At 47.8% G+C, this 16,126-nt stretch overlaps 1 protein-coding gene across 1 annotated transcript in view; it reads right to left on the bottom strand.

The window, feature by feature from the left end:
• The window catches only part of PIK3CD (phosphatidylinositol-4,5-bisphosphate 3-kinase catalytic subunit delta), a 51,697-nt gene extending 36,048 nt beyond the window's left edge, over positions 1–15,649 (bottom strand). The window contains exon 1 of the mRNA XM_024210624.3: positions 15,565–15,649. The gene's annotated coding sequence lies outside the window, so the exon portion shown is untranslated. The remainder of the gene's footprint in view (positions 1–15,564) is intronic.
• Between the last annotated feature and the right edge of the window lie 477 nt (positions 15,650–16,126).

Below are 16,126 nucleotides of genomic sequence, written 5' to 3'. Positions count from 1 at the left end.
GTTGGGTACAGTTCCTGATGAGCCTACATCACATCTGGGGTGGCTCCAATTAGCCCTTTAGGACACAACTACACAGCAGCTGGCAGCATGCTTCCCAGCACTGTTCAAGCTAACATGCTAAAAATGGCAGTGTGGCCACAACAGCAAAGGCAATGGCTCAGGCTAGCTATCCAAGTACCTACCCAGAGGGTCACACGGGCTCGTACTGGCCGTCTCAGCCGAGAAACCAAGGCCTGAATGAGCCACAGGGCTGGACTCCCTTTGCGTCGGGGTGAGGCACAATGACTGTGCAGCATGAGGAAAGCTCACCCCATAGCTTCTCGCACTGTGGATAATCAAGGCTTTGGTTTCTGTCAATCTGACCCCTTTCCCTAGCACCTAAACCCAGACTTGCTCATGCTAGGAGCAACACTATGGGGTTTCATTTATTCTCCCTCCATGAAACTTATGTTGAATATGCTGTTTACAACTCAAAATACAGGATCTGCAGCTGCCAGAAAGGGGTCGTGTTTGAGGCAGCGAGTTCTCTCCCCCTTTAATCTGAGAGGGAAAAACTGGGCTGCAGGCTGCTGAGGCCAGGCAGGATCCCCAAAGCACCTAGGGAGCTGCTTGTAAACCAATCTTATGCATAAACATGACAAGAGAAGCCCAGAATCTTATCTGCCAGTGCCTGGGAGTGCAACACTTCCCCATCAGCAGTGAGGTAAGGATTCCCAGAAACACGAGCCATGTTTTATCTGTCCCGCTTCCTTATAGCACATGCTGTATCACACTGGGACCGGATGCAGAGACCACAAGCAACCCATGTGTCTTAAAGAGGGAGGGAAGGAGCAGGGTTTGTGAGTTCAAGTCAGGCACAACAACAGAAATGATCCCGCTCTCCTATCCACTCACTACCAGTGAGAGGAGCAAATTTCCAGGACTCCCACCCGCACCCTCCACTTCCTCATTTAACCAACACGGTTCCAGTACTCTCCGGGAGGGCGGCGGCGGGCAGTGACTCCCCAGCACAGCTAAACTGTATTTTACATCCCACGTGGCGTCCTGGAGGTGTGGCTCAGTGATCCAGAGAGCAGGTGTGAAATACTGTACCCAGACTCCCTAGCAGCACAGCAGGGCTAACTCAGTCCTTTGTCCTCCCAAGGACCATGCAATGAGCGATGCAGGGATTCCTCAGCCCAGGCCTTGAGTAACTCTGCCTGGACTGTAACGCCACCATAGCACCCGGAGATGGTGAGTTAGGAGAAAGAATTCATGCATCACTCGCGTCCTCCCCCAGCATGCCACAGCAGGGTGATCCTCAGGCTGGGCCCTGGCTTGTGCCATGCTCACCTGTGGACACGAAGCACAACAACAGCACTTCCCTGTGGCATGCAGCTTACTCAGAGTGTAGCAGCAATACTTTGGGTCACCGCTTTGAGCTACCCATATTATATGACTCTTTACACAGGCTGCCTATAAAGCAGGGTAGGGTGGGGGTGGAGAATTGAAGTTGCTGATTTTGGCTGCCACCAGAGATCCCATCTTATGCTCCTCCTGTAACATAAGTGGTAGGGCTCTGAGCTGGAGACCTGAAGGTTCAAGGCCTGCAAATCTTTGAAAACCACTAGGGACAGGTGTTAACTTCTTGGCAGGTGCTCAGTGATACAAGAACCAGAATTATGCCAGAAGGGACCCCAGCTTTAGCTGTGGTGTTCACAGTTCACTCACCCTTGAGGTTCTGGTCTCTCTCTTCCCCAAACTTTTAAATAAAAGCCCACTCCCAGGTGCTATTTTAAACGTGACCGATGTCCCTGCCTTGGTCATTCTTCCTCCCTACTTTTGCCTCTTCCCGACCCGGTAGCCACTCGCCCCCTCAACCTGTATTCATTTAAAATGTTAAGGGGTTGATTTATTATTGTTGGATGACATTTGGCCGGGTTCTGAACCCCACCCTCCCAGCACCCTGAACACACTGACCATGGCATTTTGGTAAAAGCCAGGAGCTGGGACGGGTGCCCTTGAGTCAGAATCCACCGCTCCACCCCCTTGTGCAGTGTCCTCCCTGCCAGCTTGTCGCTTCTCCCTATTCCAGGAGGGCTACACGACCGGCGCAGTGTCTGATCTTTCATCCTGAGGGATCCCAGGGCACTTCATGGACCATGTAAAAACATTAGCAAGACCAGCCCACTGGGAAAGCTTCTTTTGCTTTTCTCATCGCCTACGCCCAGCCCTACGTCATCAGTCTCACCCGCTGAGCAACACCTGAGAGCCAAACCTGCCACACTGATGAGGGCTGCAGGATGAGGCTATCTATGGCATTTACTTGGCTCCCATAATTTTATCTTTGTGCCTCACGATCATTAACACATTTATCCTCACAGCACCCGGCAAGGGTGGACATTTCTATTATCCCCATGTCACAGACAGCAAGTAGAAGCATATAAAAGATTAAATAACTCCCTCAAGGTCAGACAGAGAGTCGGTGGCAGAGCAGGGAACTGAACTCCTGTCTCAGGCCCCAGGCTCACGCCCTAACCACTTAAACACCCTTCCTCCCTGGGTGTGTATTTTAATTCTTTGTCATGCAGGGCCCTGACCGTAGCCCTCTCTGGGATACACACAGTTTTGTCACCACACCCATTTGCTCAAGCAGCAAAAAGATGCTATGATGGACGAGTGCTGCAGAAAAGCCAAGAGAGAGAGAGAAACAGGCACAAAAGGCTGCACCTCCTCCCTGCACAGAGCTCCCTAAACCTTACAGAAATAATAGTATGTGTATAGGCCACAGACACACAGCACCGTAACAAAAATATACCACGAGCATCTCCCATTAGAACCCAGCCCTAAGGAGGGGCCTCACCCTCCAATGCTTCCTCATTCACCGTGGGAAAGAACCTCTTTCCTCGCCCATCTGTGCACAAAAGTCTCTTACCCCGGGGCAGCATTTTAGCCCCCCCGTAGCTCCACGTGTTTGCCTAATAAGAGCATCAGTGAAATGTCCTTTGAGGTAAGGTGACTATATTTCCCAAAGGGAAAACAGGACACCACGTGGGGCTAGCCCAAGACCGCCCTCCCTCCCTGCGCGGGGCTGGCCCGAGCTGCTTGCCCCAGCCTCCCTCCCCATACAGGGCTGGCGTCGCTGCTCACTGGAGCCCAGACTGTCCCCCCTGCAAGGCTGGGGCTGGTGTCGCTACTCGCTTGACAAATGCCCACTTTTGCCAAAAAAAGTCGGGACAGCCAGGACAGGGCTTAAAGAAGGGACTGTCCTGGCAAAAACAGGATGTAGGGTCACCTTACTCCAGGGCTCTGCTTTAGCTGACTGGGCTTTTCAAGTCCTGCAGTAGCTGCCTCTTGGAAGGGGGCTCTGTACAATCTGCAGCACTAGAGGAGCTGCCCCTTTATGGGTACTGCCGGCACGACTGGGTGCGTAGCAATAGAATGAAGGGAAACGTATTTTGCTCAGAATGTATTCTCTTACGCCCTGCAGACTGAGGGGCAGAGCTGCCCCGTCTTTACCCCTTACCCTTCTGTAAGGCACAAGCCTGTCTGATGGGGACCACAACTGAGGCTAGCAGGAGGATGTGTGGGAGAACCCATGCAGGGTAGGAGACAACCTGGTCGTTGCTGGATTCTTGAAAGTGACCTGCATTTCTGAGGAAGGTTTGGGCCATGACCCCATCCTCTGTGCAGAGGTGCCAGTCACCCCGGCAGTCTTTAAGACAGACAAGTTCCTATGTGACAGAGATGACAAAGCTTGGGCCTCCCAGCAGGCATGGAAGAAGAGGCATGATGCCGCCTCAGTTCCCTAACCTCTCCTAGGAGATCAGACCTGCGAAAGACAACCCACTTTACAAGGCAATTAAGAAAAGCCCATTGCCACTACGCATTGACGGCTCCCAGAGCTTTCATCACAGTGCGCTGACCATGGGAACGGCCACACTTGTGGAATAATTATATGAGAAACAGAGGGTCCTGTGGCACCTTTAAGACTAACAGAAGTATTGGGAGCATAAGCTTTCGTGGGTAAGAACCTCACTTCTTCAGATGCAAGTAAGAAGATGGTGCCACAGGACCCTCTGTTGCTTTTTACAGATTCAGACTAACACAGCTACCCCTCTGATATATGAGAAACGTAACCCAACTGTGGGAGACTAGGTTGGTAATGAGATGCTGAGCTTTCTCCCCATGGCTCCAGTCGACGGTTCAAAGCTAGCCCAGCAGCGACCAAGAGATGGTAACAACGAACAATCGTTGCATAAGTTCCTTTGTAAAATGAGTGGTGTGGGCTCAGCCTAGTTCCTAGGGGACACATCACCAAAGCTATCACTACTGGCCCTAACTGGCTCCCTTACGGCAGTCTCGTGGCCCGCTGTTCCACTTTGTAACTCCTAGGGGCTTTGTCTTCACTAAGGGGCTCTTACTTCCAGTTAGCTACCACAACATGAAATCCTAGGGAAGACAAGGCAATCATAGTTTAAAACACAAGTTGGAAATGGAGGTTAAACCTTAAGCTCCCCCATAGCCTTCATCTCACCCTGCTAACCCACATGAAAGCTGCAAACTGCCCTGCCTTCACTAGGCTTCTAGGTCATGTTAGTTACCATGAGATAAGAATGCCCCCTTCTTCTTAGTGCATTTGCACCACAAGAGCATGCCAGGGCAGGGTTGAAGTACATTGGTGAGACAATGTGGAAAATACCTGCACTGCAGGGTAGTCCCTGAACTGGTATATTGGGGTAGCGTTTGCAAAACTACATTATTTGTTGCCATGCTATACACATTGGTATGACATAAGTATGGGGCTTCAGTCATGTACTATGAGTTCAGAACATGCCCCGAGGACGGTGTCATCACATACAAAGTCCTTCTTTATGCAGTACATTACATAAAGAGACACTTAACGTTATCCAGTCACTATTAAGCAAGCCAGCCGGTTGAAAAACAAAAAACCCATCTCCTCCTACAAAGCTTATCAACCACAGCTTCAGTGTGTTTACAATATGCAACCACTCCGGGGGTGAGAAAAAAAAAAAAAAAGAGAGAGATCACAAACGGCACAGCATTACACAAGCCTCCACAATGCTGCACCAGGCAGATGTGAATGCTCCGACGCCTACAAATTGACAGCAACATTGCTAATCCCACGATTGCAAAAATACCTTTCAAGTTTGTAAGAAGTGCCTGCTGCAGAGCTCACAGGTGATGCATGTAGAGTAGGGGACAGCAAGAAGTGACTTTCATGTTAGGCAGTGACGGGGGTGGGGAAGAAGACCAAAGGAATTTATACCCAGACACACACACACACACACTCCCCCCACCCCCAACTCTGATGAAAATAGACCAAAGTTCCTATTTTGGCTCCATTCTCGCAATAAGTTCTGCACAGACAGAAATCACCATGGACTCGCCCACAACGAGCTCACTGCAAGATGATGGCCTTTGTGGCTACATTTGCCCGTTAAAGTTTTAAGTCATTTATGACCAATTAACCTGGCAAATGTATTTATTTATTTAAAGTGAATTTCACGCTGGTGAAAGGTGCCAGAACAGCTTCCCTGCGGACTGAATTTATCTCCCTGTGGCAATGCAAGCTTCCCTTGCGTCATCCCAGCAAGTGCATCTACCCATACCTACAGGGCTGCATCTCGGTGCAAGAAACCCTTCAATTCTAGGCCTCTTTATTGAATCTTGCCAGCAAGGCGGGTTCTGCTACCAAGAGTACTGACACCACCAACTCATTTCACATAGGCCACTACTGAACAGCCATCAGATGGCGACTTACTGGTTGCTGTCAGCCAGGGCCATCCTTAGGATTTATGGGGCCCTACGCAGTATAATTAAACTGGTGCCCCTATGCCCAACGGCAGCCCGGGCTTGCAGACCGGGGGGGGGGGGGGGGGGAAGGGGGGGGAAGAAAACGGGGCAGCAAAGGGTACCGAGCCACCCGGCCCGACTCATGGCGGCGGAGAGTCACAGTTCCCCGCAGACACCCCCGCACCCTCTCCCTCACGCAGAATGCGCAGCGCCGATGCATTTGGCTCTGTGAATATGGCCCCTGCCTAAGGAGACGGCAGCACGCGTTGGGTGTGCGGGAGCCAACCCGCTCTTACCTGCTGTCATGGGCGGTGGGTGAAGCCTCCCCAGCCCACCTGTGGCCCCACCCATACTCTACCCTGCTCTGCCCCAGGCCCCGCCCCCACTCTGCCCAGGCCCCGCCCTCTCCCCACTGTCTCCCTCCTCTCTTCCCTCCCTGATCACCCCCTTCCAGTCAAATCCCTGAACCCAAATGAAGCAAATGACATTTGGGGAAAAAAACACTCTTCTGCAATTTCTTTCTAAAGAAAATGGAGCATATTTTCCACTGCATGCCGGAAGGTGAAGACTGGACATGCAAAAGGTACCTAATTAAAAGCACTAAATTTGGGAATAAAAAAATGTCAGTCACAGGTTTTCTGATATACCCTGACATTTGTCAGAGATTTATTTGCAAAAACTCTGTAGTTAGAGCAAGTCAGCTGTCCTGCTGAATACAAGCTGATTTTATATTTTAAATGTACTCTTAAGCCTTCATAAAGTAATCATTCCAGATTATTATATATTTAACTCACTGAAACAAAGACATTATTTTAAATTAATCAGTCACAGAGGTTTAGTATATTCATAACAATGTTTATTGCTTTTAGAAAAAGGAAACTAATTTACTTTGTGTGATCTCCATAACAATAGACATGTTTATTAGTCTCTAAGGTGCCACAAGTACTCCTGTTCTTTTTGCGGATACAGACTAACATGGCTGCTACTCTGAAACCTATGTTTATGAAATTTCACCAACTTTAAAAAATATGTTTCCAAAGATTTTAGGCATAACAAAGGATTTTATATCTTACTAAGGTACTGATTTTGCTAGAGGGTTCTCTTAAAACTAGTTAATCAAATAGTCAGAAGTAAAGAAAGGGAAACTCGTTTGTCCTGCTATCTGGCAGGAAAGGGGTGTTGTCCCTTTAAGGGCTCTCTTCAAGGATTTTTTAGAGATGTGATTTTATCATCTTCAGCAACACACTAATGAAATATTTTTAAACTAAGGTCCTGTAGACTAACATGTTCTGAGTAAATTACAGTGATGCACAACTGTTTTTGTCAGTAAATTCAGAAACTGAGAGTATATATCTGGAGATTCGCAAATGCCTGTTAAATGGCTCTTCAACAGTTTCAATGTTGTGCTAATAGGGCTGGCAGGCTGGAGGCTTTTTCACTTTTAAGTTACTAGATCCCGTCCGGAGTAAGAGTCACCAGACTGCAGTAGCTAGCTGTGGGAGCCTGCAGGAAGGGTCAGAACAGGGATAGGAAGAGGCAGAAGGGTGGACACTAAGACCCAGAGGTGCCCCACGCATCCGCATATGCCTAAGGAGGGCCCTGCTGTCAGCCTTGGGCAGATATAAGCCAGTGGCCTACTGTAGAAGTTGCTGCTTCACTTCCCCCTTTTGAAGCCCCTGAGGAACTCAGCCCATATCATTGTGGGAGCGTTAACACCAAAGACTTGCTCCTGGGCTACAAAGGGCATTCTCTTTTGGGAACAGTAAGAACATTTATGCTCATCAAGTTTCGCTTATACCCCTACTACGTTATTTATGAAAGGCCCAGACCCTACGGTCCAGCTCAGCTGTGCTTAAAGCCATGTTTGTGCACTCCCAATCCCTGGGACAACCAGAAGCTTGTTTGACCCTCAACATAAATTAGAGCTGCCACAGGGCTGCTCTAACTTCTGTTACCATCCATCCTATTTTACTCCTTCTTAAGGTCTTTGGTTCCCTCTCCAGTATGGTGTGGCCAGATCTGGCCTAGAAACTAAACACACAAGATTATTTTACCAAAGTTAGTTTCTTATCCACACAGGTAAAACTCTCCACCAAGCTCTCACCATCTAACGTTTTTATTACGGCAACTTCTCTCTGGCCCTGACAAATGCTTTCTTGCCCTGCTCATATCCCTTCAGAATACTGCCACAAAGATCCTTTTCTTAGGCCACCACTTGGACCATATCACTCTCTTTGAATCCCTCCACTGGCTCCCCATCCTCCATTGCATCAAATATAAGCTGCTTGTCTTCCCTTTTAAGGTCCTTCACAGTCAATCCCCACCCTACCTAACATCTATCTCTCTTTTGCTATTAAGCTGTCGATGCTCCCCTCCAATCCACCCATGATGCCAGGCGCCACTGCCCACTTGTTACATTTTCAAACAAGCACCTTTGTGGTTTCCCCCCTGCTGCCCCATATGCCTGGGAGGTGCTCTCAGTACAGACCTGCAATGCTACATAATTATCCACCTTCAAATCCTTCAACCCTCTCCTTTGCCCTGATACCTACAGAAAAACATCGACAACAGCAACACTGACTGTTGGTGTGTAAAGACTATTGCCTATCATGATGATGAATACTGTCTCACTGTTCACTTATGCACCCCCATCTATCTGTATCCATCTGTTGTCTCGTCTTGTACGTCAATTGTACACTGCTTGGGGTAGGGACTTTTTGTTGTGTTCATACAATGCCCAATGGGGTGCTGGTCCATGACTAGGTACTATGGTAATACAAATTAATAAATAATTAATAAGAATATTAAATCAATGTTAATTTCCTCAAATCCTCATTTACATTTTCTACTCGATTTCAGTCTATTTGGCCAGCCATATTCTGAACCTTACTTTTACCTAAAATAAAATCAAGGAAAGGATTTCCACATCTTCTCCTGTCTGTCTAAACCAGCCTATAATTTAATACATCAATCATTTATATTCTGCTGGTTAATTCACTGCATTCCTTCGCTAATAGCATTTGTCATCCTTTTGCTGTTTATATATAATCCTATCCGCTATAATGTTTCTATAGTGCCTTTGATTGAAAGATCTAAGCACTTGACAATTAATCCCCTTTACTCACCTACTTCATAGGTAGGTTATCAAACACAAACTATTAAACTGAGGCAGAGGGGTCCAATTCAATTTGTCCAAGATGGCAGAACAAGAACCAAACCAGGAGTCCAGACCCACCAGTACTTTGTTCTGAACACTAGACAATGTTCCCTTCCTTGACAGAAGAAGAGCTGAGGCTATCCATTGCTTGCTCGGTATCTCCTAGTGTCAAAATATCAATGAGGAACATCAGTGTAGTGACCATGGAATCTCAGACACCACATGAAGTGGATTTAATATTGCACTGACTGATGTCTCAGCCCTGCAGATCAAACCCTTTGCTGAAGTCAAGGGGAATTTTATCTATGCAATGACCACAAGGTCAGGCCCAAAGCATTCACTTCTTCCCTTTGGTTTAATCCTGCTTTCTCTCATGCAGGAACTCTTGTCTCCAGAGACTTCACACTGCTCACACAAACACATACAACCATTAGAGGCTCACAGGGAAAAGTAATGGGAAGCAGAGCTCTGCTAATGTAATCTGGACTGGAGCTAACCTTGTTTGTGTATATGGCTAATGGGGAAGGGGCTGTCAGCAAGGGGAGATAGAAAAGAAGTCTTTATGCATAACAGGCTGCTCTACTAGGGCTTCCTGCTCCAGAATAAATAGGAAGAAGAATATCAAAACTGCTCCACCCTCACTTACACTAATAGACAAGCATGGGTGAAATACCAGATCCCTGAATCTAACCACAAGCACGTGCAGGGGGGAAGCGGAGGAGGGGGGACGTGGAGATCAGGTACAAATCATTTAGAAAAGGAAGTCTAAAGCCAAACATCATGCACCATCCTGGAAGTGACACACAATCAATGGGTTTGAGAGAGGGGGCAGAGGGAAAAGCCGGGAGAAGTTAAAGAGAACAGCAGAAGAATAGTGAGGAAAATTATCTGTCTAGAGCAGGAGTTCTCACAGCACATTTTTTGGTGGCCTCAGAGTGCGGCCACCAAATCTCGCTGGTGGCCACTATTACCATTTTCCCTAAAATAATTAATTTAGGAAAAACAAATAAACATGCACACATACATGTCCAAATCAGTTATTTATGTAGGGTTTTTATTTGCATACTCAATAATAATCATGTACAGTTGTCTCTATTCTTTACTGGACCTAAACAGAATAGAAACACAAATAAGGTGTTTTGCATGTTCTTGCCTTTTTTGTTGTTGTTGGTTTTTTTTGCTTTTTTAGTTGTGGTTTTGGTTTTTTTAAGACTTGCTAGCTAGTAAGTCTGCTCCTGTGAAAAGTGATATTTGTATATTTTTAATATCACTTTTCACAGCAGCAGCCTTATTATCTAGCTCTGAGGCAGTGATGAGTGATATTTACAAACATACACATACCACTTTCCACAGCAGACTTACTCAGCCCTGGCAAGCCGGGGGAAAAATTAAGCCCTGGAAGGGGAGGGAGACAGGGGGGCCAAGGGTGATGGGGTTGATGGGTGAGAGGCTGGGGGCGGCAGCAGGGGTTAGGGGTGATGAGCCCAGGGGCTGGGGAAACAGAGCCCGCCACTGCACAGCCAAAACCCAGAGCCCAAAGCCCCACGACTGGAGCCTGTGGCCGGAGCCTGCCACCTGCCACCCCACCACCCCAGGCCTGAAGCCGGAAGCCTGAGCCCCACCGCCCACGGGAAGGTGGGGAACTCACACCAGCTGTCTGCTCCTCTGGCGCTTGTGGCTCCAAAAGGGGGCAGGGCCCAACCCCTCCTTGCAGCCCCAGGGGAGGAACCGTTGCTTTACCCTCACCCCCAATCACTGCCCAGGAGGTTGTGACCGCAAGAAAAGCCCCTGGTGGCCGCATGCAGCCATGGTGGCTGCATTTGAGAAACGCTGGTCTAGAGAGACCAAAGAGCCTTGTCTGGGTAGAAAGATTTTGGGTGTCACTCACAACCTAATAGATGCATTCACAGTGAAGCGATCGAGTTCTCAGTGTTACTTGAGGAAGCATGTCTAGGGGAAAGCAGTATAGTCCAGCAGTTAACGCAGGGGCTTGGGCAATCAGGACTCCTAGATTCTATTCCCAGCTCTGACACTGACTCCGTGTGCGACCATGGGCAAATTATCTAACTCCTCTGCTTATCAGTTTCCCCAGAAGTTAAACAGAAATACCACAATCTACCTTACAGGGATGCTGCAAGTCTTAAATATTTGTAAAGCGCTTTGGGATCCTTTGATGAAAGGCACGACAGAAGTGGAAGGTATTATTATTCCTGCTCAGCTGAGGTCAATTTGGAGTTTGGTGGAGCTGGTGATGAATTAAAGCACCTAATTAGAGAGAAGACGTTTCTGAAATAAATGTTTCAATCCCTGTATGGGTCATTGATAAAGCCAGAAACCCAATACATCTCACTGGTGGAAAAGAAAGAAGCCTCCACATATTTCTAACTATACCATGCAGGAACCAAATTCCTCTGTTTTTGGCTCCCTCCCTCCCTAAACACACATACAAGAGACGTACACATATCACAGTTTTTAAAAGACATTCTTCCTCATACCCCATCAAACCACATAATTCAAACTCCACAGCTAAGAACACAATAGGCAGCATCTGGTGCCATTAGCAACTGGGTTTTGGCAGCACACCCCTAGTATCCAATGAGGGAAGGCTGGCTATGTTTGGCCAGCCACAAAAATAAGTGGGTGACTCCTGATAGCTGGAGACAATCTGCTGGGTGATGAATTCTAAAGCTTCAGGAACAAGGAAGAACAGGCTAATGTCTTAACAGGACAAGTGCCTTTCACCTAGTGGTGTAGAACAGGAATCTCAGCGCAGTGGGAGATTTAGGAGTGAGCCTCGTTCAGCCCTCCTTGGCCAACAGGAAAGTCACTGCAAAATGGTGTTCTCTGAGGATAGAAAGGGCTGCAAAATTGGCGGGGGGAGAGGGGAATGTGAAAGGAAATTCTTAGGGCTCTGAAAGCAACAAAGCAATCCAGGTATTAGAGGAAAACATGTCCCAAGCACCAAACTACAGCTCACCAAAACAACAAGGAGTCTGGTGGCACCTTAAAGACTAACAGATTTATTTGGGCATAAGCTTTCGTGGGTAAAAACCTCACTTCTTCAGATGCATAGAGTGAAAGTTACAGATGCAGGCATTATATACTGACACATGGAGAGAAGGGAGTTACTTCGCAAAACAGCTCACCAGACTCTTTTAAAACTTGCTAAAGAAACAGTCTTGCCTGGAGAATAAGAGGATCTCCTGGTGGCACCAAAAATAACAAGGCTTTAGGGCATACAGCACATATTTATACTGGATCCTCCATATGCCACAGCAACATTGGGAGTTCAGCACCTGGCAAGCTACAAAGCATTGGAACCTAATGGACAATGAGGCATTATAATCGCACAAAGATGGAGAGATTAAATTGAGGTTTGACAATACACCTCTACTCCGATATAACGCTGTCCTCGGGAGCCAAAAAATCGTACCGCGTTATAGGTGAAACCGCGTTATATCGAACTTGCTTTGATCCGCCGGAGTGCGCAGCCCCGCCCCCCCGGAGCACTGCTTTACCGTGTTATATCCGAATTCGTGTTATATCGGGTATGTTATATTGGGGTAGAAGTGTACTAAAGGAAGATCTGTAAAACAGCTGAAGTGTCATGGCAACATGTAAAGCTACAAGAGTGATTAGGAAGCGTGGAGAGACTGAGATGTGGAAAGGTTAAAAGGGGTAAATACGCTAAGCAATAACTAAGGGAGGAAGCAATCTACAAATACATGAAGGCTGAAAAAACGGAAAGAAAGGGATTTAGCGTGTGAACAAAAAGCTATAACAAGGAATAATGACAAAAAGCTGAGAATAATTAGGCTGAATATCAGAAAAAACTGCCTGATGCCAAGGTCACATCTATTGGCTTGTAGAATAGCCTCCTAAAGCAAGTGGTAGAAACCCCATTGCTTGAGAAGCTAAGGTTGAAGCTAGCTGCTCATTATATGCCCAATTTTTAAACACCTCCAGTAACATTCCCCAAAAGATACTAAACCCCCTGAAATTTCTTATGCTATATCTCATGCCAGGATAGAATTTGGGGGGGGGGGAGGTTTAGAAGAGAGTTTTATTTCCTATACTGGAAATATCCCCCTGGACTAGAAAACCAGGTTTCTTAATAGCCTAGTAACCTAAACAAATTTGGGAAAGTCAAAGAAATGGCTTACAACAGTGGAATTGCATGACCACCTAAAGCCCTAACCAAGATTGAGGCCCTGTTATACTAGGGACTATACAAAACACATAAGAAGACGCTGCCCCCCAAAAGATTGCAAACTAATTACACGGCAAGATTAAGGCTGGGTGGGTTATGTAAATCAAGTGGGGGGAATTATGAGGATTTTATAGCAATGGGGAATGTCTGCATCCGTTAAGTGTTTACTTCCAGACTTCTTAATGTTTGGGATTTCTTCCGAAGCTGTGGAATTTTTGTTAAGAAGATTTCTGCTGCTAGAAACCTCTTTAATCAAACAGACAAAGTCACATCAAGATCCTATGGCTGGAAGTTGAAGCTTGACAAATTCAAACTGGAAATAAGGCCCAAATTGTTATCGAGGAGGAACCATTGGGACTCATAGACTTTAAGGTCAGAAGGGACCATTATGATCATCTAGTCTGACCTCCCGCATGATGCAGGCCACAAAAGCTGACCCACCCACTCCTGGAATAATTCTCTCCCTTGATTTACCAAGCAATGTGGTGGATTCTCCATCACCTGAAGTCTTTAAATCAAGACAGGATATCTTTCTGAAAGACACTCTCTAGTCTAACCACAAGTTATTGTGCTTCATGCATGAATTACTGAGTTAAATTCTACGGAGGGACTAGATCATTACAATGTACCCTTTCTGGATTTAAAAATCTATGAAATTTTGGGAGGGTGATGACTGGACGCCATTGAAACACACTTTAGTTTTAATTTGGGAATTTAAAATTAGATTGGATAAAACATTAGTAAGTGCATAACAGGGATCAATCCTGAATGGGCGGGATTAAGGAGGGAATGGGTATGAAAGGACGTAGTGGACTTCCTCTCTAGATTGCACGAATTTATGAACAGAAAAGAGATGTAAATGGTCTAGAAGAGGGAGCAGAAAGAAGTCAGATGACATATAAGAAATGGATCCAAAAACTCAACATTGGGAAGTGAAACATGTCTGGTCCTACTAGCCCTTCCTCTTCAATGATGCCTGCCTTCCTTCCCCACCACACCCCTACAAAAATTATAATCTTATCATGGTCTGCTCTCCAAAACGCTTATTATAAAAAGCATTTTTCCTTTTTTCTGTTTTGTTTCTGAAGAGTATGATAAGCAAATTGTAACGTAGGTTGTCTAGCAAATATTGTTCTTGGGTGTTAAAACAGTTTAACTTACCTAAATAGGATGTCTCTTTTAGGGGCAAATACTTCCAATTGTTTCAACAAGTATTATAGTAAAAACCACTAACCAACCATTCAATACAAACAAGACCAGTCTGAAACAACCGTTGCAGTCAAAGTTGTCACACACAAAAGGACACACTGCTTCAAGCTTGTTTTGCCTCTTGCAACAAAAACATCTCACAGTCTCTTATGATGCTTTGGAAACAAACTCACCTCATTTCTTAATATCACATATTAATATCAGAACACAAAAATGACTGAATTCACGCTACTGAGACTATAACGCACTCAAAGGAAGTAGGAGGATCTTAGTGGAGAATAGGTCATATCCTAGAAACAGAGCACTGTGTTGATATATTGGATGCGATAAATCATAATGAACATGCTGGGATATAAAAATCACACCAGGCAAAAATATTAAATGGCTACTCCTGGGAGATGGAGGGAAGCGCATTTTAAATCAGAGTCTGACTTTAATCCCATGTCCTCTTGTTCATTTTTCGAGCGGTGTACAGCAAAGGCATCTTAACAATGAACACTTAGTAGGCTTGCATGTTCTCTAGGCAGTGTTACTGACTTCTTGATGGAGTAATATCATGTAGTGGCCCAGGCAAATCTCGAGCAGCGGGAGTCCGCACACAACGAACAAGAAATATTCATTTCGGGCCAAAGAAAAAGCATCTCTGGCATCACGCCGCCAAAGAGCAGGAGTACATTGGCCTCAGAGGATGGGTCCAGTCCACAGGAGCCGAGGGCGGCCCCGTGCTCTGGAGGAAGCAGTGAGAGTGGCGGCGGGCCCGGCGGCTTTACCCGCAAGGATGGGGAGAAGGGCCAAGCACCGGGTGGTTTGAGCATTGGCCTGCTAAACCCAGGGTTGTGAGTTCAATCCTTGAGGGGGCCACTTAGGGATCTGGGGCAAAATCAGTACTTGGTCCTGCTAGTGAAGGCAGGGGGCTGGACTCGATGACCTTTCAAGGTCCCTTCCAGTTCTAGGAGATAGGGAACACCGGCAGGGCCCACCTCCGCCCCAAGGAGCCGGGGGTGGGGAGCACAGCCAGGGGCAGGGCTGGGGTGCGGCAGAGAGGAGCCCGGGTCATGTATTGCGGCGGGCATCTGGCAGCTCGCTCAATGGGGCGCTCCCCCCTCCCGCGGGGGTCTGGCTGCGCCCCCCGGGCAATAGGGGGCCCCTGTCCCCCAGGGCATTTGGGGGGGGGCTCCCCCGCTGCACTGACCTGACTCGGCCGGCTCCGTGCCCATTCCTGGCCGGGCTCCTGCTCTCCCCGCCCGGCATGAACCCGGTCCCCGAGACTTCGCTCGCTCGCTCGCTCGCAGCCCGGGTAGCGGCGCGGCTGCAGCCGCCGTCCCTGCCCGGGGAGGGGGAGCGGGGGGCCGGGCCCCAGCGCGCGGCTCCGCCTCCTCCCAGGGAGAGGGCCGGGGAGGGAGCAGCTGCAAAGTGCCCAGCTCGCAGCAAGGGCGTCAGGGGCCGTCTGCAAAGTGCCCGGCCCCAGGCGGCAAGGCCTCCCCGGCAAAGCCCCCCGCTGGCAGCTGGGGGCCCAGCTCCTGCAGCACGAAGTCAAGGGGCTGGGCAAACCCAGTGACACCCCTCCCCCCCGTGCCCCAGGACAGATCTGGCCCTCGAATTCCTGCCGGACCTACCACCCCGAAGAGCATCACTAGCCCGACAGACGCCGACCTGGCCAGGCGTTTCCCACGGCAAAGAGAGTCCCCCAGACTCCCACAATACTGATTGCCACAGTGGCCTTGTCAAACTCGAGCAGCCTAGATTTGTTACGG

Source organism: Terrapene carolina, unplaced genomic scaffold (genome assembly GCF_002925995.2).
Source record: "Terrapene carolina triunguis isolate 2854851 unplaced genomic scaffold, T_m_triunguis-2.0 Scaffold714, whole genome shotgun sequence".
Taxonomy (NCBI): domain Eukaryota; kingdom Metazoa; phylum Chordata; order Testudines; family Emydidae; genus Terrapene; species Terrapene triunguis.
Note: the sequence above shows the minus strand (reverse complement) of the source record. Positions and strands in the feature narration are given on the sequence as shown.